The sequence below is a fragment of the Herpailurus yagouaroundi genome, unplaced genomic scaffold, assembly GCF_014898765.1.
Source record: "Herpailurus yagouaroundi ecotype Mexico unplaced genomic scaffold, PumYag 29, whole genome shotgun sequence".
NCBI lineage: Eukaryota > Metazoa > Chordata > Mammalia > Carnivora > Felidae > Herpailurus > Herpailurus yagouaroundi.
In genome coordinates, this window is record NW_024412377.1 from 122,659,889 (window position 1) to 122,684,575 (window position 24,687).

Below are 24,687 nucleotides of genomic sequence, written 5' to 3' on the forward strand. Positions count from 1 at the left end.
CCACCATGAGCCACTAACCTCAGAGCCTTCTCTCTGGCATTCCAGCATCTGTGAGATGCAGTTCTCACCCAGTGACAGAGGAACCCAGGCTCCCCCAGGCTGGGCAGGCTGCTGGGGTTTGCTCTGTCTCCCACAGGCAGACACAAGCCTGTCCTGACCATGTTAGAGAACAACACCCCTCTGGGTGGCTTCTGCATGCTTTGTTCCACCTGTCTACAGCCAGAGCTGGTGGCTAGTCCTTGGGGATGCCCAACTGGCCTGGGGTTTGTTGCTAATTTGGCATCACCATCCTCACTCTAGTGTCATCCAAAGAGCTGTTTGTCTTTGTAGGTCCCAGAGCACCTGGATACGTGGAGGCTCCTTGACCCTGTCATACTGGGGAGGCGGAATCTCAGAACCAGGGATTATATGGGAGAGGAGGACCCATGGCCCCACTTCGGGCCCTCACATCTCCCACCTGCTTCCTTTCCAAGAGCAGATCTGGGGCCCCCACCTCCAGGTGCCTAGAGGCCTGAGGAGTTGTCGAAACCGCTGAACCTGACATGTATAACTGTAGGAGACGCCAGCCGTCTCTTCCAGATGCAGGCTAAAAATACAGAGGAGCAAGGGCCCTCAGTAATGGAGACTTTAAGAGCCTGTGACATGCGGCAACGGCTATGCGGCCGCTAATGAGCTCTGAGCAGTCGATGCCCAAGCCCTGACTGAATGCGTGGGCTGGGAGCAGGGATGGGGGTGTCACTCAGCATTTGTCCATCCTAGCTCAGAAATCTGGATTGTTGGTGTGGGCCAGGTGATTGGGGACCAGCTCAAGCGACTCTCTGACAACCAGCTAGGGAGACTGAGGCCAAGTGACCGGAGGTGGGAAGACATACCCGGGAGAGACAGAGACTTCAAGACACCCCAGCCAGACCTCTGCTTCTCTGGCTCCCAGTCTTGCCCCCAGCCCTGTGCCCCAGAGCCCAACATGAAACCCGCTCTGGGAGACCCCAGCAAACAGGTGATAATCGACCAACTGAATGAGTGAATGATAAAGACCTTCCTCATTGCAGCCTGAGCTTCCCAAGGATGGGAGTTGTAACTCAGCCACTGTTACTCCGGGAGTGCCTGGCACAGAGTAGACACTCAAACACTGCTTGCTGAATGAATGAACACCTGATCTGCTTCTTGTCCTACCCCCTTCCCGAGTGTGGAGACAAGGAAGCCTATGAAAATTGTGGCAGGTGTCTCTTTCCACTGATACCGCCACTCAAAGAACCAAGGTATAGTCGCACCCAGCCTAACAACAGCCACAGCACAGCGTACATCTCTTAAACAATAGGCACAGTCCTAAGAACTTTGCACAAAGTAACTCATTTAAGCCTCACATCCAACCTTATGGGTTCCATTCAATGTTCACACTTGTTTTACACAAGGAAACTGAAGGGCTCAGAGGAGTTTGTGTGACTTGCCCCAGGTCACCCTCTAGAAAGAGGCGGGGTCAGTGTTCAAGCCTAGACCAGTCTGCCCCCTTCCCTCCTTAACCATGGTGCTACCCTGCCTTCCCTAAAGCACAGCAGGAGAGGAGAGGAGATTCATGGGCCAGAGAAAGCCACACAGGATGGAGGCAGAAAAATACCTGCAGGGCCCATAAAGTGTTTGATAAATTCCAGGAGAAGAATAGGAAGAAATAATGAGCATTTGTCAGAGCCTTTTATAGCATATAAGACGCTTTTGCCTGCATTCTCTCATTTGATCTTCACCACAGGCCTGGGAGGAAGGTATTATCATTGTCTACATTTTATTGGTGAAGAAAGTAAGGCTCCCACACCTCCCAGCTTGGCCAGACAGGCTGCATAGCTAGGGGTGGGCATGGATAGTGGTGCCATGAGGGGGACTTGCTTCTCATCTCCTACAGGTTGTCATAACCTCTCCTCAAATTGTCATCGACTCAAAGACTAAACCCAGGCCAAGACCCGTATGACATTTCTGAGATCTCTGTAATCACAGGGGAAAGGCCAGCAGGGGGCAGAGGCCAGATGAAATGCCACCTCCTCCAAGGAGTCTACCTGGACTTGCCCCCCTGATGAATCTCACTCTTCTATGAGCTGTCCGTCTCTTCCATTCCTCTGCACCTGAGCTTATTACCTGTGCACCATCACCAAAGGTGGATGGCCAACAACTAGCCACCCTGGAAGTGGGAAAATACACTCAGAAAGGTTTGGGTGGAATGAAACCAGAGCCCCTCACCTTCTCCAGGGCCCCTCTGACGCCCCAGCTCCTTCCCTAAGCCTCCCCTGGAGAAACACAAATTCAGATCTAAAGAGTGCTGTGGGGCTCCTGTTCTATGCCCAACCATACTTCTCAGAAGTGAATGGGGGTATCGGGAAGTGACTGCCCTGTGATCATCTGGAACGTCCTCAGTGCAGCCTGGAGTCAGCTGTGTACAGAAGTCTTACATTCTTTACTTTTTGTGCCAATTCATATGGATGGAAAAATATTGTTTCTTGCTAACCCTACAAAAATGAGAACCCAGATTTTATGTGATTGAATGTTTTTGTACTCCAGTTAATGCATACAGTAGGGTTTTACGGTCCTTGGGATTGAAAAGGGGGAGCCAGAACAGGAATGTGCCCCAACAGGATTCAGGCAGGCATTCAACAAATATATCTGGAGCCCATTGTACTAGGCTTGGAGGCCACAGCAGTGAACCAGGCAGATACTCCCTATTATCAGAAGTTGCCAGACCAGCAGGGGACAGGCAAGCAAACTTGCTACCTCATAGCATGGTAGGTGCTCATAGGGAGTGGACAGAAAGATGTTGTAAAGCACAGAGAGCCACGGAAGCCCACAGGAAGCTCCTGACCCAACCAAGGGAAGAGGAGGATTCCAGGAGGAGGTGGCCCCTGGACTGCATCCTTAAAAGATACACAGGAGGCAGATGGTATAGTGGCGATTAACTCCTGAGCTGGAACTTGCCTCTGCTACTTCTAGCTGGTGAGCCCGGGCAAGTCACTGCACCACTCTGTGTCTCAGTTTCCTCATGTGTAAAATAAGGATTATAATAGTAACTTACCCTTAGGGGTTGTAAGGATTAAGTGAGTTAATATATATAAAGCACTGGGACCAGTACCTGGCAAATGGTGGCCATCTACTCCCTGTCAACTATGATTATTTTTCCTTGTCATTGTTGTGAGGATTAAACAAGGTAACATTTGGGAAGCACTTAGCACAGAGTAGGTGTTCAATAAATGTAAACTGCTATTACTTTTGATATTAGGTAGGCATTTGCCAACACTAGCCAGGTGGGTGGGAGGGTTGAGGAGCAGAGGAATCCAAGGCAGAGACAACAGCTTATGCAAAGGCCTGGAGGTGAGGGAGAGCCTGGTGCGTGTGGCGAAGTTTCGAAGTTCACTTAAACTGACACATAGCCTGGTTTCCAGGAGTGATGTAGGATGGGGCTAGAGAGGTGAAAGGCCGGGGCTAGATCTGGAGGCTTTGGGAATAATGAGCCTCCCTCCCTTCACAGACAGAGCAGCTGAGGGTGGCCAGGCTGATGAAGGCTGGCCTGGGGAAGGAGGGACAAGGCAGCGTGAGGGTGGGCTGTTCTGCCTCTATCCCCTACCCTGCCCTGTGCTACTCTGCGTGGAGCTGTGGGCTGTCAATTAGGCAGCCTCAGTGCAAGAGGCTCTCTTTCCTCATGCGATACATGTCACATCCGGGAACGATCAAAACAGCTTTGCTTTGGCAAAACGTCTTGTGCTGCGTGTTTGTTCTTTGGTGTCTGAGTGTAACTCCTGTTGTTTCTGAGACACCTGTGATTTGCTGGTCCCTGACAGCCATTACCTGCTCAAAGTCTCTGCCTTTCACACAACCCACCTGGTGGTACCCCCATTCCTTTCTCTGCCATTTCCAGAGCACTAAACACCTCTCCGGGTCACACGGGTTAAGGCTGGCACTGATCCAGACACAGTCTGCAAGGAGGGCCAATTTTAGAAATCGTCTCCACCATTTGGGAATACCTACTGTGTGCCAGGTGCTTTGAATGCCTTCTTAATCTGCCCAACCACCCCACAGTTAGGCCTTTTGAAATTTATTTAACAGCAAGGCTAAGGAACTGGCCCAAGTCCACCCAAGTGAGAAGTGTCAGAAGTAACACTGGAACACAGATCCCTCAGCGGCCACAGCCAGCACACGTCCCACCACAGCAGGCTACCTCTCTCCAGATCACTTGCTCCAGGCCCACTGATTCTGAAGGGAGGGGCTTGGGGATGGCTGGGATTCAACATAGGCAGGAGGTTAACAGATGAGAGGTCAGTTTACCTGACCCCAGAGCCCCCAGAGGTATTAGGCCCCAGGGTTGATCTCGAGCACTCACGTTCTGACCAGCAACTCCTGCAGGCAGCCTGTCCCCTTTCTTTCAGATCTTGGACTCATCCTTTGGCCTCCACCTACCAGATCTCCCTTTGAGTTCATATATGCCAAGTATTCAATTTAACTGTTGGTATTATTATTATTATTATTATTATTATTATTATGGGTGCTATCATAGCCTTATTTAAGGCTTGAGGACCTTTCCCTGTCCCCTCTCCCCACCTTTCCCCACTTTCTGGGACCTCTGAGAGAGCAGGAACCAAAGGAGACACAGATCCTCCATATTGTGATAAGCTCCTTGAGGGCAGAGCACTGTCTTACTCACCCTTGTTTTCCCAGAGGCTTGAACCACAGTAGGTACACAGAAAATATTTGTTGAATAATCATATCCACAGCTGCTACTACTGAACTGCACTCAGCACTTCCCTTCGTGACCGCCTTTAGTTGTGATAGGAACCATATAAAGGGGGTATTATTTTCCTCACAGATGAGGAAACAGAGGCTCTGAAAGATGTGCCAGGGACCACAGCTAAGTAGTGGAGCCAGGATTTAAAACCCAGCATTGCCTAACTCCAAGCTTGTGTTTCTTAACCTCCTCCCCCATCTTATACTCCCTGTTAATGTAATCAGTCAATGAATAATCAATCAATGAATGAATGGAGGAATCTCACATGCCTTCCACAGCCAGCTGCACCAGGCCTGATCCTCCCACAATCTCCTAGGACACTGGAGCTCTCTGCCCATCCTGTCCCCTCCCCTGACAGGCTTAGGGCAAAGCTTCTCCCAACAAGGCTTATTATTTCTCATCTTAGGAGAGAAGTCTCAGTTCAAAGGCATTTCAATTCCATTGGAGTCAAGGAACAGTTCTCACTTTGCCTCTCTGACCCCCTAATACCCCCACCTCCTTCTCCGACTGGCGCCAATAACACAAGATAAATCTTTCCTCAGAAATATAATAGTTGTTCTTCCTCTTCCCGTTGAAGCCTCTGCCAGGTAATTAGCATACGCTGACACCTTGATAGACGAAAAGAAAGGCATGAGATAATTCCCTTTTTCTTTAACCATTATAGTATGAAGCAGCCTTTCAATTTGCCAGTTACCCAATCCAGCATTCCTGAACGCAGCCCACCGTGTGACATGTTATTCTAGTTGATCCTACCATCTCTGGTATTCATCACCAACCCCAGGTCACACTTGAGAGCGCAAATTCTCCCTCTTCACATTGACGCTTTCTCTGGTAGGAGGGGTAGTATGGGGGGAGGTGGTGTTCAGTTGGTCTGGAAGCTGTGGGGATGATGTGGTCATACTTGGTTGGGCGCCCCCGGCTGGCAGTATGAGGTCTTGCAAAGGCCACATACTTCCAGGGGCACCTTCAGAATCCCTCCTCACTTCCTCTCTCCTACTGCCCAAAAGAAGCTGGCTTTTGACCAGGGCTCTGGGAATCCCTGCGTTTGATACAGCAGGAGCCTCAGCTTGCAAGTGGTGGCTTTCTCTCTTCTTACCAAAACGCACACATACACACACTGTCTTGAGCTCATGGGCCTTGCAGCTTGGGGTTGGCCTAACCTCTTTAGAGGTACTCCATGGCCATACCTATGTGCTCACATATATATGATTTTCTCCTTGTCATTTTTGGGTGTGAGTGGTAGGAGAATGAATTCCTTCATGCACCTAATTCCTTCATTTTACAAATAATTTATTAAGCATCTAATATGTACCAGGCACCATTCTAGGTATTGGAGAGAGAGAGATGAACAAGACAGGCCAGGGTCACAGCCTCATGGAGTTTATAATCCAGTTCAAGTAAGCATACAAGGAATTATTAATAAGACAGTAGAAGATACGATTTCAGATGGTGAGACATGCTTTCTAGGGAAACAGATGAGGTGACAGGGAGGGAGTGGGAGAACTACCTGCAACATGGTGGCCAGAGAGGGCCTGAGACCTGAACTAAAAAGTGGATGAAGGCTCACAAGCTGGCTAGGTATGAGGTGGGGGGAAACATTCCTAGAAGTGGAAACATGTAACCACAACTCATAAACCAGTTTGAGAACCAGTCATCCTATAGTTGGGCCCATCACTTTGGAGGACCCTAAGTGTCTCATCTTGACATAGCTCTGACTCTCTCTAGCACTATGGAGGGTGCAGCAGAGTGGGATGAGCAGCTTGCTCCTCTACTTGGTGAGGGCGGAAGTAGCTGCCTGGGTCCACCAGTCAGCCAGGCCCTCTGCAAGGCCGGAGACCAGGCCCCACACCTCTGAACAGAAACCAAAAACCAGATCCACACTGTCATCCTGCCAATGGCTGCCCAAGGAAATCTCCAGCTCCCTATTCCTCAACCTTCTTTGACTCTGGGCAGGAGGCTCAGCTGCCCCAACATTTCCCTCCCCTGTTTGCCCATCTACTCTTTCTCTTGTCTGGGACAGGTTCCTGATACCCTCATTGGGCCCAGGGGCTGGGGAGTGGGGGGTGGGGTTTTTGCTCCGTCACCCAGGATTTGTGCTCTCTGTCCCTTGCCTGAGGATCACCATGATTCTCTCAACTGGCAGGTGGAGGCGGGGAGGAGGAGGTCCACTGGTGGTCAAATCATTCATCTTATGTCCAGGGGTCCCTGCATACCACCAGCTCTCCAAGCTACCCTACGGCCTTTCTGCCTACAGGCCTCTCACCAAACCCCAATATTTACTCTTGCTCCCCTTTTCCTCAATCCAGGATCCAGCAGGCCCCCCTCTGAACAGCCTCCAACAGCTCAGCCCGCAATATTCTCTCCCCTCCCTGACCACCCACTGCATATATCGACTGAATTGTGCTTTCTGGCATTTGCTTCGACCTAGGCTGGCATTTGATTAGGTTCTGCCGCAGGTTCTCATCTCACTGGCCTGTCAGATCTCCCCAAATGATGGATTTTAATAATAATACTAACACTACTACTACTATACTACTCCTCCTACTACTACGAATACCAATACTAATGCTCCTTCATATATGGGAACCCACTAGACACTCATACATAGGGCTTCCATTTCTTTTATCTCTGTCTCCATAACCACCCCAGAAAGCAGAAAGTGGGGATGTAGAATCCTTCTCATTCTACAAATAAGGCAACTGAGGTTCAGATAGGCTTATATCAAAAACCTCTCAACCCAAGCTGCTTCCCCTTCCCCAACTGTGTCACAAGAACCACTGTTCATCAAGATGCCAGACCAAAAATGGGCCAGCATCACTGGCTTTCACCTCATCCTTTCTCTCACAGCTGGACAGTCCCCAAACTCTACAGACACCTAAGCCTCTCTCCAGACCACACCCTGCCTTCCAGCTCTGCCACTGTGGCCCATGCAAACTGTCCATCAGCCTTCCCTGGGGAAATTACCAAGTTCCCCCATACTGCCACCACTGTTGCCCTACCCCACCCCATCCACTGTGAACACCACACCACAGTGGTCTTTCTCTGATGCATACTCATTTATTTCTTCTTCATTCAACAAATAGTTATCAAGAGCTTACGATGTGCCATGCCACAGTTCTGTATGCCGGGCAAAGCAAGAAATAAGACAAAGCCCTTGCCCTCATGGACCTTATATTCCAGCGGGGAGGTGGAGGCCAGTGAGAAATAATCCAAGTCAATATATAGTATCTAGAGAGTGGTAACTGTCATGGACAGAAAAAAGCAGAGGAGGGAAATATGGAGTGCTCGGGCAGGAGAGAGGCCTTTTACTCAAAAGATGGGGTGTTGGGGGGGGGGAGCCCTCACTGAGCAGACATCTGAAGGAAGAAAGGAGTGACCTCACTGACACCTGGGGCTCTTCCAGGCAGATGGAACAGCAGGCACGAAATCCTCAGCTGGGACTGTGCTTGGCAAGTTCCTGTTTTGAGGAACTGCACAGAGACCAGCAAGGCTAGAGGAGTAGGAGAAGAGGGAGAGGTTTGACAAGAGGCCACACCTTGCAGGGTTTGTAGGCCATTTAGAAACCTTTGGCTTTGACTCTGAGAATGATGTGAAGCCACTGGAGGGTTTGAACAGAGAAGTGACACAATTTGATCTACATTTTAACGAGATCCCTCTAGCTCCTTCATGGAGAACTGATTGTCGGGGGGCAAGGGGGGAATTAGGGAGACCAGTTAGGAGGCCACTGGAACAATGTGGGGAGAGACAATGATGGCTTGGACCAGGGTGGTGGCTGTGGAAGTGGTAAGAAGTGGTCAGACGCTGGATGATTTATGAAGGGAGAGATGACAATATCTGCTAATGAATTGGATGTGGAGAGTGAAAGAGAGGAGCCCAGAAAAAAGAGAGAGAGAGAGAGAGAGAGAGGAGTTCAGAATGATGCCAAGGATGACTACAGATTTGATCTTGTTGCTCCACTAATTCCCATTGTTTTTAGGCTTGTTCAAACACCTTAACATGGATTATAAGGTCCTTCATGATCTGAACCTCCCACTCACCTCCCAATGCTGTGGTCTCATCTTCAGCAAAGTGAATAATATTACTGTTTAACAGTTATTGAATGTTTACCTTATGCCAGACCTGGGCTAAGCCCTTTATGGGTATCATTTCATTTACTGTGCACAACAATCCAATGAAATGGGCACTATTATTAACTCCTTATTAGGAATATACCCATTTTACAGAATAGGAAACTGAGGCACAGAGAGGTTAAATAACGTGACCAAGGTCATGCAGCTAGGAAACAGCAGACCAAAGATTTGAATCTAGGCATCTTATCCCAAAGCTGTCTGTTCACCATCATAAGAAACTGATATTTCATTTCTATAACCAACCATGAGTTCATTCTCTTAACCTCTGTGCCTCCCAGCAGGCAGTTCCACATGCCTAGGACATTCTCTGACCCATCTGTCACACATCCTCACCCCACCCTCCACACCTCCGTCTAGCTAAACTGCCTTCTGCAGGGAAGACAGGGTAAAGTACCCCTGCTCTGAGCTCCCACAGCTTCCTGTGCTTGCTGTGTTAGAGCTCTGCCCACCCTGCCACCAAAGAGCCTGTGTAGGGATCTGATCTTCTCTGCTACCCACAAGCTCTCTGTGCACGGAGGCCAGGTCTACCTGTCTCACCACTGTGTTCACAAGGCAGAAAACACTTGGTACCTAGGCATTCAGCAGTTATCTGCTGAGGGGTGGATGGGACAGAGTTCAGCTAGGTCTGTGCCCCAATGCTTTGCCCTCTCACAGTCCTTACACTGCTACCTACATAGTAGATAATAATAATAAAATAATAAGAATAGCATTTATTAAGTGCTTACTTTGTGCCAGGCACAGTACTAAGAACTTTACACCTGTGATCTCATTTTCATCTTCATTTTAATATTTTTTAATGTTTATTTTTGACAGAGAGAGAGAGACAGAACATGAGTAGGGGAGGGGCAGAGAGAGAGGGAGACACAAAATCTGAAGCAGGCTCCAGGCTCTGAGCTGTCAGCACAGAGCCCAACACAGGACCCGAATCCACAAAACATGAGATCATGATCAGAACCAAAGTCGGACACTTAACCAACTGAGCCACCCAGCTGCTCCTCATTTCCATTCTACAGATGAGGAAACTGTAGCTCTCCCCGAACTTAATTCCTCAGGGTCAAAATGTGGTCCTGGGATGCTAAACAAACAGTTGATGAATTGAACTGATGACACTGGTACTAACCTGTGCCTGCTTTCTCTGTATCCATAGCTCTCAGCAAAAGGCCAAGCACACAGTGGGCATGAGCTCAACCAGTGGGTGAGTAAATCTGCAGTTAAGCTTTCAGGCCAGCTAGGAAGGCTTCCTCCTCTCCCTGAGAGCTTCTGTCCCCTCATTCATCTCCCCCCTCACACCCTTAATAAAAGCCCTGGGAGTGACCGATTGAAGGGTGTGATTTCCTCGGGAGAGCAGCAGCATTTACATAGGAACATTCAAACAGGAACAGAATACTTTCACGGGGGCATAGGCTCCAGAAGACAGCTGTGGATGCAGAGCTGTTGTTGGGCGAGGAGGGGGGTCAGAGGATGGGGAAATGATCCTTTATTTATTTCCCTCTTGGAGCCTTCACCTTTCATTAAAACAGCCTCCGGATGTAGGTGCAATCAAACATTCATTAGACAAGCAAGGTACATTAAAAAAAAAAAAAAAGCCAACTAAGAACACCCGAAAGTGCGCGCGCGCGCGCACACACACACACACACAGCAATAATCAATCTGCGAAAAGAAACCGGTCCTTCAGGCGAGAAAAGGAAGCCGTGTTCCTCCACACCGTGCTCCTTCGGCCGTGTGTCCGCTCCTAGTGACTGTGGCTCTGTCCCTCGTTTCCAAGTGCCTGCCCCGGTCACTGAGTTGACTGCCTGGGAGCTTGACCCTGGGATCTGGCACCTGCGTGCTGCAGGGCCAGAGGAGCAGGCCACCAGTCAGCCCGCCTGACACTAGGGTGTCCTTCCAGGCCCTCCCACTCTCCGCCTCGGCACGTTTGCCCACAGGACTGAATTCAGCACACACAGGGTTCTCACTTGCATCAGTTCGCACATCCCAACTCCAGGATCAGAGGTTGGCCCTGGAGTTCGTGCCCACAAGGCAGAGGGCATTTTTGCAAAGCCCGGTGGCTGGGGGAGTGGGGCGTGGAAGGAGGTTGTTCCGTGAGACGTCGGCCCTCCTCCACCCCTCAATCACGACCAGCTTCCCGGAGGAGGGGACGGCGGCGAGGAAGTGGCTCGACAGATGGGGAGTGGGAGGCTCTTCCAGCATATGGGGCCGCGTGGGCGGAAGGAGTCTGGGACGGGAGAGGGGGAGGGGACACAGGGCTGCGGAGACCGTCCCCGGAGCAGGCACGCGCGCCGGAGTTGGGGTGGGCGTGTGAATGGGCCCGAGTGGGGAGGAGGTAACCCCCCAAAGGTGGGGGCGGAAGACTAGGGGGCGGCCTTGGTTGCACTCACCCCGGAGCCAGCGGAGGGCGCAGCTAGCCGAGCGCCTTGCACAAGGGCTCCCCCTGATGGCGCCTCACGTGTCAGACACATTTTCAATTTTCTAATCAGTTTAACAATCCTCATCTAGACCCTCACAGAGCCAGGCGCTGGGTTGAGATCTTTGGGGGATACTACTGGGCCCATTTTTCAGCCAAGGGGACGGAGGCCCAGCAATATCATAGACCTAGAAGTGGGTGGTAAGAGCCAGGATTCCAACCCATGCGTTCATTTACTCAACAGTTATTAAGAAGTCCCTACTATGTGCTGGTGACACTGCAGTACGCAAGACCAACAGATCCCTGGCCTCGTGGGGCTTATAGTCTGGGTGAGGAGACAGACAGCACACAAGTAAACAAATAAATGAGAAAAATAATTTCACTGCTGTGGAGGAAATAAACCAGGGTGTGGAGCTAGGCAGCAACTGTGCTCTCGGCTTCCCCCAGCCTGCCTCCCCCTCATTGCTCCCTGGGGGACTGGGATTTGTCAGCTTTGGCTTCAAGGCAGGCAGCAAAGGTGGCTCTGAGGGTGAAGCGAAGGTGGGGGAGGTGCAGCTTCCCAAGGCCACCCCCTCACATGTACCACCACCAGCACCTGCAGCCTCAGGCTTTCCCACTGTGGCCAACTGGCTGAATTATTTCCTTATCTCAACCCAATGAGTTTTTAATCTGTCTTTATACAGAAGCCTGCCTGCCTGCGCGGGGATTATTACTGAGTTCTCTGCACATCGATCCTGCCTCTCCTGTCTATTCTGACCCAGTGAGGCTCTGAGATGAAAGCAGGAGGGGTCTCTGCTCTGGAAAGATTTAGGAGAGCACCAGTGCTTGCTGTGGGCTGGGGCCTGCCGGATTTCAGGCACAAAGACTCAGGATTTCAGGAGCCCTGGCCTGCAAGGGGGTGGGGGTGGGGGCAGACAGGGTGTAGGGATAGGGGTATGAAGGGACGAAGCTCACCATTTGAGCTCAGGAGACGGGGCTGTTCCAGCACTACCAGGTTACTGCCTGCTCAGGAAGATTGCCGTAACAAGAGGAGAAATGAAAGGAGACAGCAGAGGCCAGGATGGCCTGGGGCGGGGACAGGCAATCAGGAGGACAGGGTTCTGGTCTCAGCTCTGCTCTTTACAAGCTGTGTGCTCTTGGGCAATTCTCTGTAAATGCTTCTGTAAAATGGAGGTGGTTCCTGAGGCTAATGAATGAGGTAGTATATGCACATGCTCTTCACACAGTTAAACACTCAATAATGTCAGCTATTGTTATTGATATCATTATCTGTAAAATGGGAGTAGGAATACTGGCTCTGCTTCCTGGGCAGATCTCTTGCAAAACTCAAATGGACAGAGGCGCCAGGCCCACGTGAGGATTATTGTTGATCACGGCTAGCTCACCAACGCTAATAAAGGTGTGAGGAGGCGTGAGGCAGACGCACTTACTCAGTCCCTCCCACACTGGGTCAGTGACAGACACAGTCTGACAGCAGTTTAGACATGCAGCCTACATACACCCTGCCCTGCCTTCACACCTGGCCTGATAGCAGGGAACGTGGGACAGAAGCTCCTACATGTGACTTTTCATCTGCCCCTGGTGCCACTGGATACTTGAGAGTGGCTTTTCAAGCACACAAATCTAAGCATCTCATTCACTGCCTTGGGACAATCTCCAAATGCGCTATATGGTCCACGGTGAGTCTTCTGTTCCCACCTTGCCTCTCATCTCTTCTGCCCTCTGCACCCAAGCTCCTGGTGGCTCCTGTGGTATCCTGGGCCCCTTGTGCCTTTGCCTACACACATGCAGTTCCTTCCTCCTGGGACACTTTTCCCTTCAAAATCTAACTCCTTGAGGACAGAGACTTGGTGTGTTGGTTCATCAAAAGTAGATGAGCCATAAATATTTGTCGAATTGAACTGAATCCACCCCCATTCTGGCTGGCTCTTTCTGGCCTCAGCTCAAACCTCATTTCTCAGGAAAGGCCTTTCCACTGTGGAGGCTGGGTGGAGCCTCTTGTTTCCCCTTCTGAAGTCTCCTGTACTTCCCCTGGGGAATATGCATGCTTGATATCCGTCTCTTTTGCAAGACTAAACTCCACAAGGTCGGAATAGCTCCCTCTTATTTACTGCTCTATCTTCAGCTACATAGTAGGTGCTCAAGATATATTTTGGATGAGTAAATAAATGAATGGATGTCACTGGGACTCCATGCCTCCTGTTTTAGAACCTCCCATTGACCTTCCTCCCTGTCTTCAGAGGAATGACTTCTGACATCTCAGGGCCAGGTCTTTGCTTTCCAACCTATCTTTTATTCCCTTCCTCCACAGCCATCCACTCCCAGGCCATGCCCTGCTAGGGCACTCCTCTGGCTGGGCCCTTTCAGGCTTGGTTGCCTATCCCTGATGAAGAGTTGTGCTTGCTCTGAGCTTCTGGAGGGCAGGCCAATCTGGGAAACCTGGGACCACCTCCTTTCCACCCTCCAAAGAACATAGCTCTGGGTGTGCAAACACCAGGAGGCCGGGCACCTCTTTCCCTCACCAGCCAGTCAGGCCTAGCAAATGCCGAGTCATCGCCAGCTGCTGCCTGTCTCTAGCTCCTCCAGCCTGCCGAGCTGCCAGGAGCAAACCCAGAAGAGGCGACCCTGGCAGCATCTGAAGCCCTTCACACCTGAAGCCAAGGAGTTTCCTCTCCCTCTCTGCAGACTCCCACCTCTGCAAGGGTGGATAGAAGCCCTAGAACCAGGGATCAGATCCTGTCAGGGGAAGGGGGGGGGTGTACCAGTGCTGTACCATTCAGTGCCACCTTCCCACCCTACTCTCCACTGCCAAGGGCCTCTGAACACATGCTGACAACCCAGCCTCAGTTCCTCCATCGGGCCCTTTCTCTACCAAGGGGCTACCAAGGGAACATTTACAGGGCTGCGCCAAAGCTTCGGTGCCTGCAAATGCTGACTAATAATTAAGTCCCTACAAACTGCCTGTAGATAAGCATAATCCCTTGCATTTATACAGCCCTGAACACATTTCAAAGCTTTTTCATGTATATTATCTCATATGATCTCCCACAGTAATCCTATTGGGTAGTTACTGGAAGGGAAATTAATGTCCTTATTTTGTAGAGGAGAAAACCAAGACTCAGAGAGGGAAGAATCTTGTCCGAGGTCACACAGCCTGTGGGGGCCAAAACCGGGCCCCAGATACAGCTTCCTCTTAATTGTCCCCTTGCCCAGGACCCTGGAGTCACTTATACAGCCATTCCTCTCAGCTCCTCTGCCTCGTCAGTCTCTCAACAGCAGCAGCAACAACAGTAGCTGTCAAGAACATATATACGACTTGAATTGTGTTATCCCATTTAATTCCCAACACAACCTTATGATATTGGTAATATCGTTAGCCCCCATGTTACAGGTGATGTAGCCAAAGCTCAGAGAATTTAAGTAACTTTCCTGGGGCCACAAAGCTTTTAACATCCATGAGCACAATGCTGGTCTGTTTGAACAATCTAAATTGAAGCCCATCCTTTTTTAAAAAATTTTTTTTCAACGTTTTTATTTATTTTTGGGACAGAGAGAGACAGAGCATGAACAGGGGAGGGGCAGAGAGAGAGGGAGACACAGAATCGGAAACAGGCTCCAGGCTCCGAGCCATCAGCCCAGAGCCTGACGCAGGGCTCGAACTCACAGACCGCGAGATCGTGACCTGGCTGAAGTCGGCCGCTTAACCGACTGCGCCACCCAGGCGCCCCAAATTGAAGCCCATCCTTAAGCTCTCCCTGGCTTAACTGAGGCTCCTTCTCAGACCCTTAACTTCCAGAATCTCCTCCCCTGGAGTCTGGGATTCTTAGGGATCTGTCTTCTCTATGGTTCTCTGCACTCCCAGATCACTCATTTATTCAGACATTCATTTGACAAACATTCATTGAGGCTTTCCTCCATGCCTGGCATTAGGAATACCACAGTGGGCAGTATCCCAATCTCCTGCTCTGCAGGAGCTAGCTCAGGCTCAAGAAGTCTGGGAAGGCTTCCTGGAGGAAAGGGAAACCAAAATGAAATCTTGAAAGATGAGTAGCTGTCAGGCAGCAGAGAAAGAAGGAAGGATGCTTCGAGCAGAAAGAGCCGAGGGCAAGAGAGAGTAGCACCTGTTCAGGGACCCCGTAGGTGAGACAGTTTGGCTGGAGGAGAGAGGAAAAATGAGGCTTGTACAGTGTTGAGAGGGGCATGTGGCAGGGCAGTGATCCGGTCAGAACTATGTTAAGGATGCTGTGGAGGCCATGTGGAGGATGGGGCTGGCACTGGGAATGTGGTCCACTCTTGTGCAAGATCTTTCCCAGTCACCTTTTGTCCTAGACCCTTGGAGCCAGCCCTGCAGGCTGTGGGAATATGGGAGGGCAGGCTTCTAGGGCACCCTTGGCTGTGCTTGGGGGAAACTTTTGAGGCCAGGGTAGGGGGATGGTTTGTGGGTAGGGTAAGACATGAGAGCCAAAGCTTCTCCACAGTGGTCCCCAAGGAGGTACCCAACTGAGAGCAAATAGAAGGGAGGGCATTGTAGACAATGGGAACAGCATGTGCAAAGAAAACAAGACCAACTGTGGAGCTAGAGTATTTCAACATGGCTAAAGTCAGGGGCTGGGTTGGGTGGGGTCACTACAGTGCAATACGAGAGAACTCAGGCCTTAATGGATAAGAGTCCAGAGGCCCTGCAGATGGTACACCTAGGTTCAAATCCCACCTCCTACTAGCTATGTGTGTCTGTGGGCAAATTACTTAATTTCTCTGTTTTTCTCATTTGTAAAATGGGATTATGAGGATTATACAAAAGAACACGCAAAGCACTTAGCATATAATAAATGCTCAATAAACACAACTTGTATTATGATCACTATCATTAATATTATTATTATTAACAGTTCCACAGTGGGAAATCTAAAGTGGAATACCACTTTGTAAGGAAGGAATCTCATTTTAAAAAGTAAAAACAAGCTGCAACGTGTGCTTATCTATAATCTCCACATTCACAGATATGTGTGAAATTTCATCTGCAACTGTTTTCTCAGGGTGTCATCGCATTCCAAATCAAATGACGATGTTGGATGCTGGATGCCCTCACAGGAACGATAGGGGCATTACAGCATCTGGCAGCAGGTTCTAGGCTGGGAGCAGGTGCACAAGAGAGGAGGGGGCCTCTCTCAGTCACGGGGGCAGGGGTGGGAACAAGTCCCATAGTTCTTAGCCAAGATGGTTGGAGCATTTTAGGGATTGGGAGTGGCTCTACCCTCCCCAGTTAAGAAAGGAGAATCAGCCAAGTTTTTCTGGAGTGAATGTAGTGAGCAAAGAGCTTGGGACACAGCCTCTGCCTCCACAAGTTTACAATCTTCTGGGTTATAAATTAATCCCTTAGAATCTGAATTCCCTTAGAATCCTCAACACGAGGATTAAGATTTTCAGGTGTTAGGCGCACCTGGGTGGCTCAGTCAGTTAAGCATCCGACTACTGATCTCAGCTCAGGTCATGATCTCATGGTTCATGGGATCCAGCCCCATGTTGGGCTCTTCACAGACAGCATGGAACCTGCTTGGGATCCTCTCCCTCGGCCCTTCCCCACTCGTGCTCGCTTGCTCTCTCTCCCAAAATAAATAAGTAAACTTGAAAAAGAAAAGAGTTTCAGGTGTTAACCATGAGACACACAGCTCCAACAATGGTGGAACAGGCAAGCCAGGATGGAGAAGGCTGTGCTCCAGAGTCCTACCTGCTTGGAGTCCCACCTCCAACCATGTAACTGGGAGCCTTAGACAATCTGAGTTTTGGTTTTCTTGCTATACAGCTGGACCTACCTCAAGGGTTGTATAAGGCTCAGTGAAATAATGTATGTAGAGTGCTTGACACAGAGCCTGGTATGTGACTGGGGCTCAAAAACTAGTGGTGTTCATTGCTGATAGGATGTCCGTCCCCTTCTGAAAAACTTGATGGCCATTCTCACAAGTCCATACAGGGAAGTGAGAGTCAAGGGCTTCCTCCCTGGGAATGACAAATGTCTTGATCCGACTGCTATCCCTTTAGGCAATGGAAGGTGGGGGTCTAGGCCCAGAAAGACCACCGTACCCACGAGGGGATGGGGCAGAGTGAGGTCTGCATCGGAGTGCTGGTATATGGTCTTGGTAGAGACAGGGAAAAAGACCAATCATTTTCTGGGCCTTCTGAAATTCAGAAACATGAAGTTTTAAAAAACAGCACATACACAAAGAAATGGTTTTTTTGCAGCTGTTTTGGTATTTGGGGAGTAATTTACCAACTTCAAGTTCAACTTAATGAATTTGGGGGTAGGCAGCTTCCATGGGATTTCTGCTTCCTAGTAATCTGTGGTTGCCCAGACGGCAAAGAGGGCCGAGCCAGTGGTCGGTGGGGAGCATTAACAGTAACACGTTGTATATTTGTCATCAGAATGGAGCCCCCGGGCACAGGGGTAGTACCCATGGCTGCTCAATGGTGTATTTGTCATGTGGCCACTGACACAATCAATTGACCCCCTTACACACCGGTGTTTATTAGCCATTGTATAAATATTTCACCCCTCCCCGGTTGACACATAATCTCTTCTTTGCTGCCTCTGACAAATGAACATTTCTCTGTAGACTCTTAAATGAGTATGTGTCACAGCTATGTCACTGATTAATTTTTTTTTACCACCACGAACAACGATGCATAGAAATGTAACTTATATTCATTTCCCGGCTTGAGCCCAGCTGTCTAAAAAATTCCACCAGCAGCTACAACTGACAGACAGCTATCCCAGCACTTGGGCGTGCCGACATGTGGTTGTGTGAGTGCCAGCTTGTTAATTACGGGCTTTTTCTTCCGGCCTGGCTGCCGAGTAACCAGCCACAAGGACCTTAATCACTGTTGGGGCCGGGAAGGGCCTGTTTCAGAAGGCTCCAGGGGCTGGCTCCCCAACCCAGCCTAACCACACATATTTTTTTCCTCCAAACGTTGGCCACCTATTCCTCTTGGCCTTGGTTTGGGAGCACCTCTGAAGGCACGCTGCTAACACTCTTTGCCACCTTAGACTCTTTACTCACTAATCTATTAGATCCTGAGGGTAAGGACTGGGTCTTCTTTGCTAAGAACAAGTGGATGCTCCAGAACTATTTGCTGACAGTAAAGCAGCTAAGGGGCAATTGTTGACCAATGTACCAGCCAATTGTTCATTTCATCTTTTCAGTGAATGTTCTTGGAGCGCCTACTATGCAGGCCTATCAATCTGGGGCCAGAGGAAAAAGTGACCATTGCTTGGAGAAATGAGTATGTGGTTAGACTGGGGTGGGAAGCCAGCCCCTGGAGCCCTCCAAAGTTGGCCCTTCCTGGGCCCGATAGCAACTAAGTTCCCTGTGGCTCATTCCTTGGCAACTAGGCCAAAATGAAGTTTAGGTTCTAGTGGTGGAGAACTAGAGGTTCTTGGGGGTACACGCATTATTTGTACCCTGGTTTGTAGCTGAGGAAACTAAAGAACAATTCTTGCCAGTAGAGTTCGGTTAAGAACTTGTGTCATCTTGCCCCAGACCCTGCAAACCCTTTTCTATCATCTGCCCTGACCCCATTTTCCTTCTGGGCTGCCTCAGTTTCTCCTCCACTACAGCTCCCCTCCCCTCCCTTCCTTTCTTCTCCTTCACATTTGTCTCTTCTTGGCAGATTCTCGAGTCACCTTGGGCTTCAGAGCCGACTCAGCATCCCTGCCCCCACCCCGACCCTGTCCATCTGCTGCTTCCCCCTCCCCACCCACCTACCCACTGGCATAGGACTGAGCCTTCAGCAGGTGTCTAGGCTGCCCCTACGCCACCCCCTACCTCCATGCACCTGTGTCCCATACACCTGTGTCCCTTCCCTGATGTCATATAACCACTGGCTGGGAGCCAAGTGCATGACACCTGGGGACACTTCCAGTATATTAACTAGTTCACACCATCTCTGCCATTGCCCACAAGGCTCTCAAGAGACTGACCCAAGAAACAGAGAACCTTCCCCCTGCACATTCAGGGAACTGATACTCCCTAATGCCATGTTCAGGGAGTCCACCTGAATCAGTTAAAACCACTGATGTGGTGAGAGAGAGAGCATGGAATGGGAGTCTGTCTGCATCCCAGTTCCTCTGTTTACCCACTCTGTGTCCTTGGGAAAGTCGCTCATTTTCTCCTTGTCTCGTGCACTGGGGATGCCAGGAGCTACTTCACAGGACTGCTGGGAAGGTAAAAAGAGCTCACGTGGAATAGCACCCAGCATGGTACCTGGCACATCGTAGGTATACAGTAAATGGTAGTGTCTTTCTTTCTAAAGAAAGAACTTTCAAGACTCTGTCCCATCTTGACCAGTATCTCCCAGTGAGAGAAGAAAAGCTGGCTGAACCTGTCTCCCGAGACACATGGATGATATCTCCACCCATGTCAAACCTAGGACGTGGCCCTCTGAGACCCCATGTACCAGGCAGCACTGCCCTCTCCTTCCCTCCTGGCCTGAGTGGTGTGGGAGGAGGGGCAGCTCTAAAGGAAATAGATAAAACTGCTAGGGGTGGGTCTGCCCAGACAATCTGCTCTCACCTTCAATAAGCATCATCCACAATGACAGCCACATATGAACATTCAGTACATGCAGCACTGAATAAAGTACATGTTTATGTGCATTATCTCATTGAAAAGATACAAAAACCCTCTGAGTTAGGTATGACTGACCTCATTCTACTGGTGAAGAAATTGAGATCCAAAGAGCTTAAGGAAACTACCAAAGGTCACGCAGAACCAGGACTTAATTGAACTTGGGTCTGTCTCCTTCCCAATTACGGGCTCTTAACTACCACCATATGTTACCTCCCCCAAACCTCCTTCCCCACTACACTTACCAAGCTCCTAGGGCATGCTCCAGGGAGCAGGCAGCACCTGCTCTATGATGTCATCCAGGGCTTGTGCTATGACGTCAAGGACCCAGTGTGCCTGCCCAGCCCCACCTGTGGGGACTTAGTAGCATTAAGGTCAGAGAAAAGAGAAGCCTAGATGACACAGAGCTGGGTTGGGACCAGCTGGGGAGGGGGCTGATGCAAGAAAGGGCCCACACAACTAGCTTCAGTTGGAGGCTTGGCTGTGCCATCCCCCATACATTTCCTTGTTCGAAATGGAGCGTGGAGCCCCGGAAATCAGGACAAAAGCACCACCCACAGCTCTGGTCTCGATGACTCAGATTCCACCTCCCACAGCCTCCTCCTGTGTGTGTTTCTGAATGTGTGTGTACCCGAGCATGTGCCCTGCCAGTGCGTGAGGCTGTCAGCTGTGCACGCGTGTATGCACATGCATGCACAAGGATGAGTCCCCATGTGCGCATGCCAGAACTCTGCCCATCTGCATACCTGTCTTAAAGCCCAAGCCCTCAGAATACGATGACCAGCAAGGTCAATGATAATCACATTGTTAATAGCCAATGTGCTTCCTATGTTCTTCAAAGTACTGTGCTTAGCACTTTACGTGTATTATTGAGTGGAATCTTTACAACAACCTTATGAGGTGAATACTATCACTATTCCCATTCTGCTGCTGATGAAACTGAGGCTCAGTGAAGTTCAGCTGTTTTTCCAAGGCCACACAGCCAGGAAATGGTGTGATTTTCAGAAGCCAAAGTCTGTGCACAATAAGATGTGGTTCCCTCCCTGCCCTCTCTAGAGAGTTTGGAGAGAAGACTCCAAGTGTCCAGCCAGGGTCCCTGAAGGAAAGGGGACCAGAAGCCAGAGTTTTGGAAGAGAAAGGGGGGTAAATATCAGATAGATTTCTGAGCAGGAGGGGGGCAGGGCAGCTGTCTCTCAGAACAGGTGTCAGAGAAGCTGTGACAGCCACTTAGAACCACAGTGGCAAGCCTCCTTTACATGGCGATTTGCATATATTTGCATGTATTTGCATCACCAAATCTGTGGAAACGGCCTTAATGGTCCCTGCCTCAGAAGACTGGCAGAAGCTGAGAGGGTGGGAGTGACAGGGAGGGCCTGGGGAATTCAGGAAGGGAACGGAGGCAAGAGGCAGTGCTGTGGAGGCACTGGGAGGCGCTGGGCACGGCTCAATTCGTAGAGGAAATTGAGAAGATACTCTCCCGCGTGCCCCGGGAAGCCTCCGCGCCCTGAGTCCATCATCCCCTGGAGGATTCGGAGGGTGGGGAGAGCAGAAGAGGGTTTGAAACCTGGGTCGATGGGCAGAGCTCGGGAGGACGGCCGAGGCTCATATCTGGGTCGGGACCGTCAACCCCGGGTCCTGTGAAGGCTGGCCAGAGGAGAGGGGATGGCCTTGCTCTGCGTCTCTCCACTGGGGGGCCGCCCACTCGGTCACCCGAGCTCAGTGACTCGGTGTTGGGGAGCCATCTAGTGGACATGCTCGGGAAAGCGCCCCCTTCCTGCCCATTCTGGCGCAGCCCCCTCCTCTGCACAAAACGTGTTTCTGCTTTGCCAGCGCTGAGAAAAGGCGTGGTACTGAAGTAGGGAAGCTGAAGGCACTCCATGGCAGAAAGGTTGCGTCTCTGCTGTTTTTCCGCTAGGCCCCATTTACTCATGTTTCATATTTTGCCTGTGAATAAGCGGAAGAAGCTATGTTCCCACTTCAAGGGGGGGGGGGGAGCAAGAAAGTTCATCTTTCTCTGAGTTTTGTCCTAGGCCCCAAACACCTGATAACATCTAAGAAGAGCCAGATCCCAAACATGTTCCAGGACATTACCTTCAAACAAACCTCAGCTGATGCTGGCATCAATACCCCTACCTTCTTCAGTAACTTATGAAATAACACCTATTGTTCACCTGACACCCGCCTTTGATTGGACCCCACCATGGACTCCTGACGAAACACATACCCTAGATCTATGGCCCCAAGCAACGACAAAACTCATTCCTATCTCCTTCCCAAGCCTCCTAGACACTCCGCTATTTTCTTCACTCATGCTATTCAGCAAACTCTGTTTTCACTTTCTCTGGCTCACGTTTGACTTCTATCCTGCGTGAAGCCAAAGATCTTCTTGACTGATCCTGTTGGACTCTCCCCTAGGTCCTCGGATACAGCCTTCCCGCATCAGTGCAACCTGGTCCCGTGGCCCACGTCTGAGTGGGATTTCGATTCTTCTGGAGGATCACCCTCAGGGAGCTTCCCGCAGGGCTCAGAGGCTAAGAGCTTAGGCCTTAAAGTCAGAAAAACATGGCTGTGCCAGTTGCCAACAGAGTGACTTTGTCAAATGAACCTCCTAGTCAGTTACCTCATCTGTAAAATGGGGGCAATAGTATTTACTTATGAGAATGAAAGAAGACAATCTATGCCACGAGTTTATTAGTAGGGTCAAGACTAGACAAAATCAAGTGCCTGGAACCCAAAATTTAAAGGATTTGGGACTTGTATGACACTGAGATCTTCTTAAAATTTGTGTCCTAAGCTCCTTGTTCTTTTTGCTCTAGTCTTGGCCCTGACTATTAGCACATTGTGGGGCACACAAGGAGCACCTCATGCGCAGGAGCTATTGTTGATGTTGTTACCATATTGTTACTGCTGTGAGGATGCTAAGGTATTGGGAAGGCAGCACCCTACCCCCAAGGCCCAGGAGGAAGTAGCACCCCATCTCCCTGCTGGCCTGGTTCAACAAGGGTGTGAAGTGAAATTGGAGGCCAGAGGGGTGAGGGACCACTTCCCAATAGTCAGGAATAGAGAGGAAGTCACAGGCAGATAGGAGTGGAGGGGGATATTGGGTCATAAAGCTTGTGTGGCTTCTCAGAGTTCCTGTGATCACCCAATGACAAGGAAGGGACCCACAGATGGTCAGTGTGATATGGTGGTGAGAGTCTGAGGTGGACTGATGTCATATTATGGCCCTCTGAGGGGTGACACCAAAAGACAGTGGTCAGGGGAAGTACTATCCAGTGCGCAAAAAACTCTGAGCAGTACATTTGGTTGTCAGCTTCATGTAGAAGAAGACGTGGTCTGAGATGTGGATATTCCCTGACTCCTGGGAAGTTGTGAATCACTTGGCTCATTGGTCAGGAGCCTAGAAAGAACAAAACCAAGATCACTGAGAAAGAGGGCTATGGAAAGACAGATGGACAGACTTTTGGAAGTGGGCACCAAGCGTGCAAACTTCTGGGTCTCAAACACCCTGCAGAGCAGGAGAATAGGAATGAGATAGGAAAGGAGACAGAAATGCCAGGTTGCTGTCAACACAGCAGACACAATGATTCATGAGGTGAGTGAATCTTTTCCTGTCCACCTCAAATGTCTGCACAATAGCTTTTGATTAGAATGGTCATGGTGCCAGGAATGGGGGTCATGTATGGGCCCAACAGCATGGGCTCCCCTCACTAAGGCTGAGCTCATCCTACCACTCTGAGGGCTCAACCTGCCTACAACAAGCCCCATGCTGGACACCTGGTGTGGTTCTCTTCCTCAGCAGACCAGCCTAGTCCCTGGTGGCACATGGCTTGCACTGAATCCCTTCCTTCCACCCTGGAGGGGACAGTTATTTGTCCTTACTAGAACCAGTGTGTGCTTGGGGTTTGAGTTTGTCTTCCTTGTCCACAGTGCTTCTACAAGGAAGGTACAATAATGAGGTCACCTAAGACTTAAACATCATCAGCTCTTAACATTTAGATTTTGATCCATTTTGCATTAATTTTTGCATATGCTATGAGGTAATGAAATCGTGGTAAATTCAACAGATACATTGGTCTTACTAAGTTGTACCTCATCACCCAGAAGCAGTGGGCCTGGCAGAACAGTGGAGCAGCCTGTGCAATGCTCAGAAGTTGCTGGCAGAAACATGACACGTGTGAGTTTGGGCCCAGAACTTCTGGACATGGTATTTGTTTGATAGCACTTTGTCCCCTATACCTGGAAATTACAGGTCCCATAGTCAATGTGGAAGTGCAAGTGGCCCATCTCACTCTCAGATCTGCACAGTTTTTGCTTCTTGTTCCCAAAACTTTAGGCTCTGCTTGTTAAGGGTCCTAGTTCCCATGCAGTGGCAACTGTATGTACCAGGGAACAGAGTAACATTCGTACTAAACTGGAAGCTGTGACTGCTCTTTATGCCAGGGGACCAATAGCAAAAAAGGACATTCATTGCTGGATTGGTCAAGCCATTGATCCTGATTGCCAGGAGGAATAAGAGCAGTAGATAGAATACATATCGATGCAATAAGGTCAGGGAAGGCTGTGTCTGAACCCTGCCAGGAGTTTCACTGGACATCTCTTAGAAACTCCCACCCAGTTGTAATTGACGATGGACAACTTCAACAGTGACAATCCCCAAAGGGAAGGCAACCAAGGGATCAGTGCTCCCAGGGACGAAAGCCCATATAATCTCATCTGGCAAGTAGTTTAGATCTGCAGAGGGTTAACTGAGGATAAGAGAAGGAGGGAGACAA

General features: G+C 50.0%; 1 long non-coding RNA gene across 1 annotated transcript in view; it reads right to left on the minus strand.

The window, feature by feature from the left end:
* Nucleotides 1-20,402, minus strand: part of LOC121016638 (uncharacterized) — a 104,113-nt gene extending 83,711 nt beyond the window's left edge. Inside the window, exon 1 of the long non-coding RNA XR_005784392.1 lies at nt 20,158-20,402. This is a non-coding gene — a long non-coding RNA (uncharacterized LOC121016638). The remainder of the gene's footprint in view (nt 1-20,157) is intronic.
* Nucleotides 20,403-24,687: the final 4,285 nt, after the last annotated feature.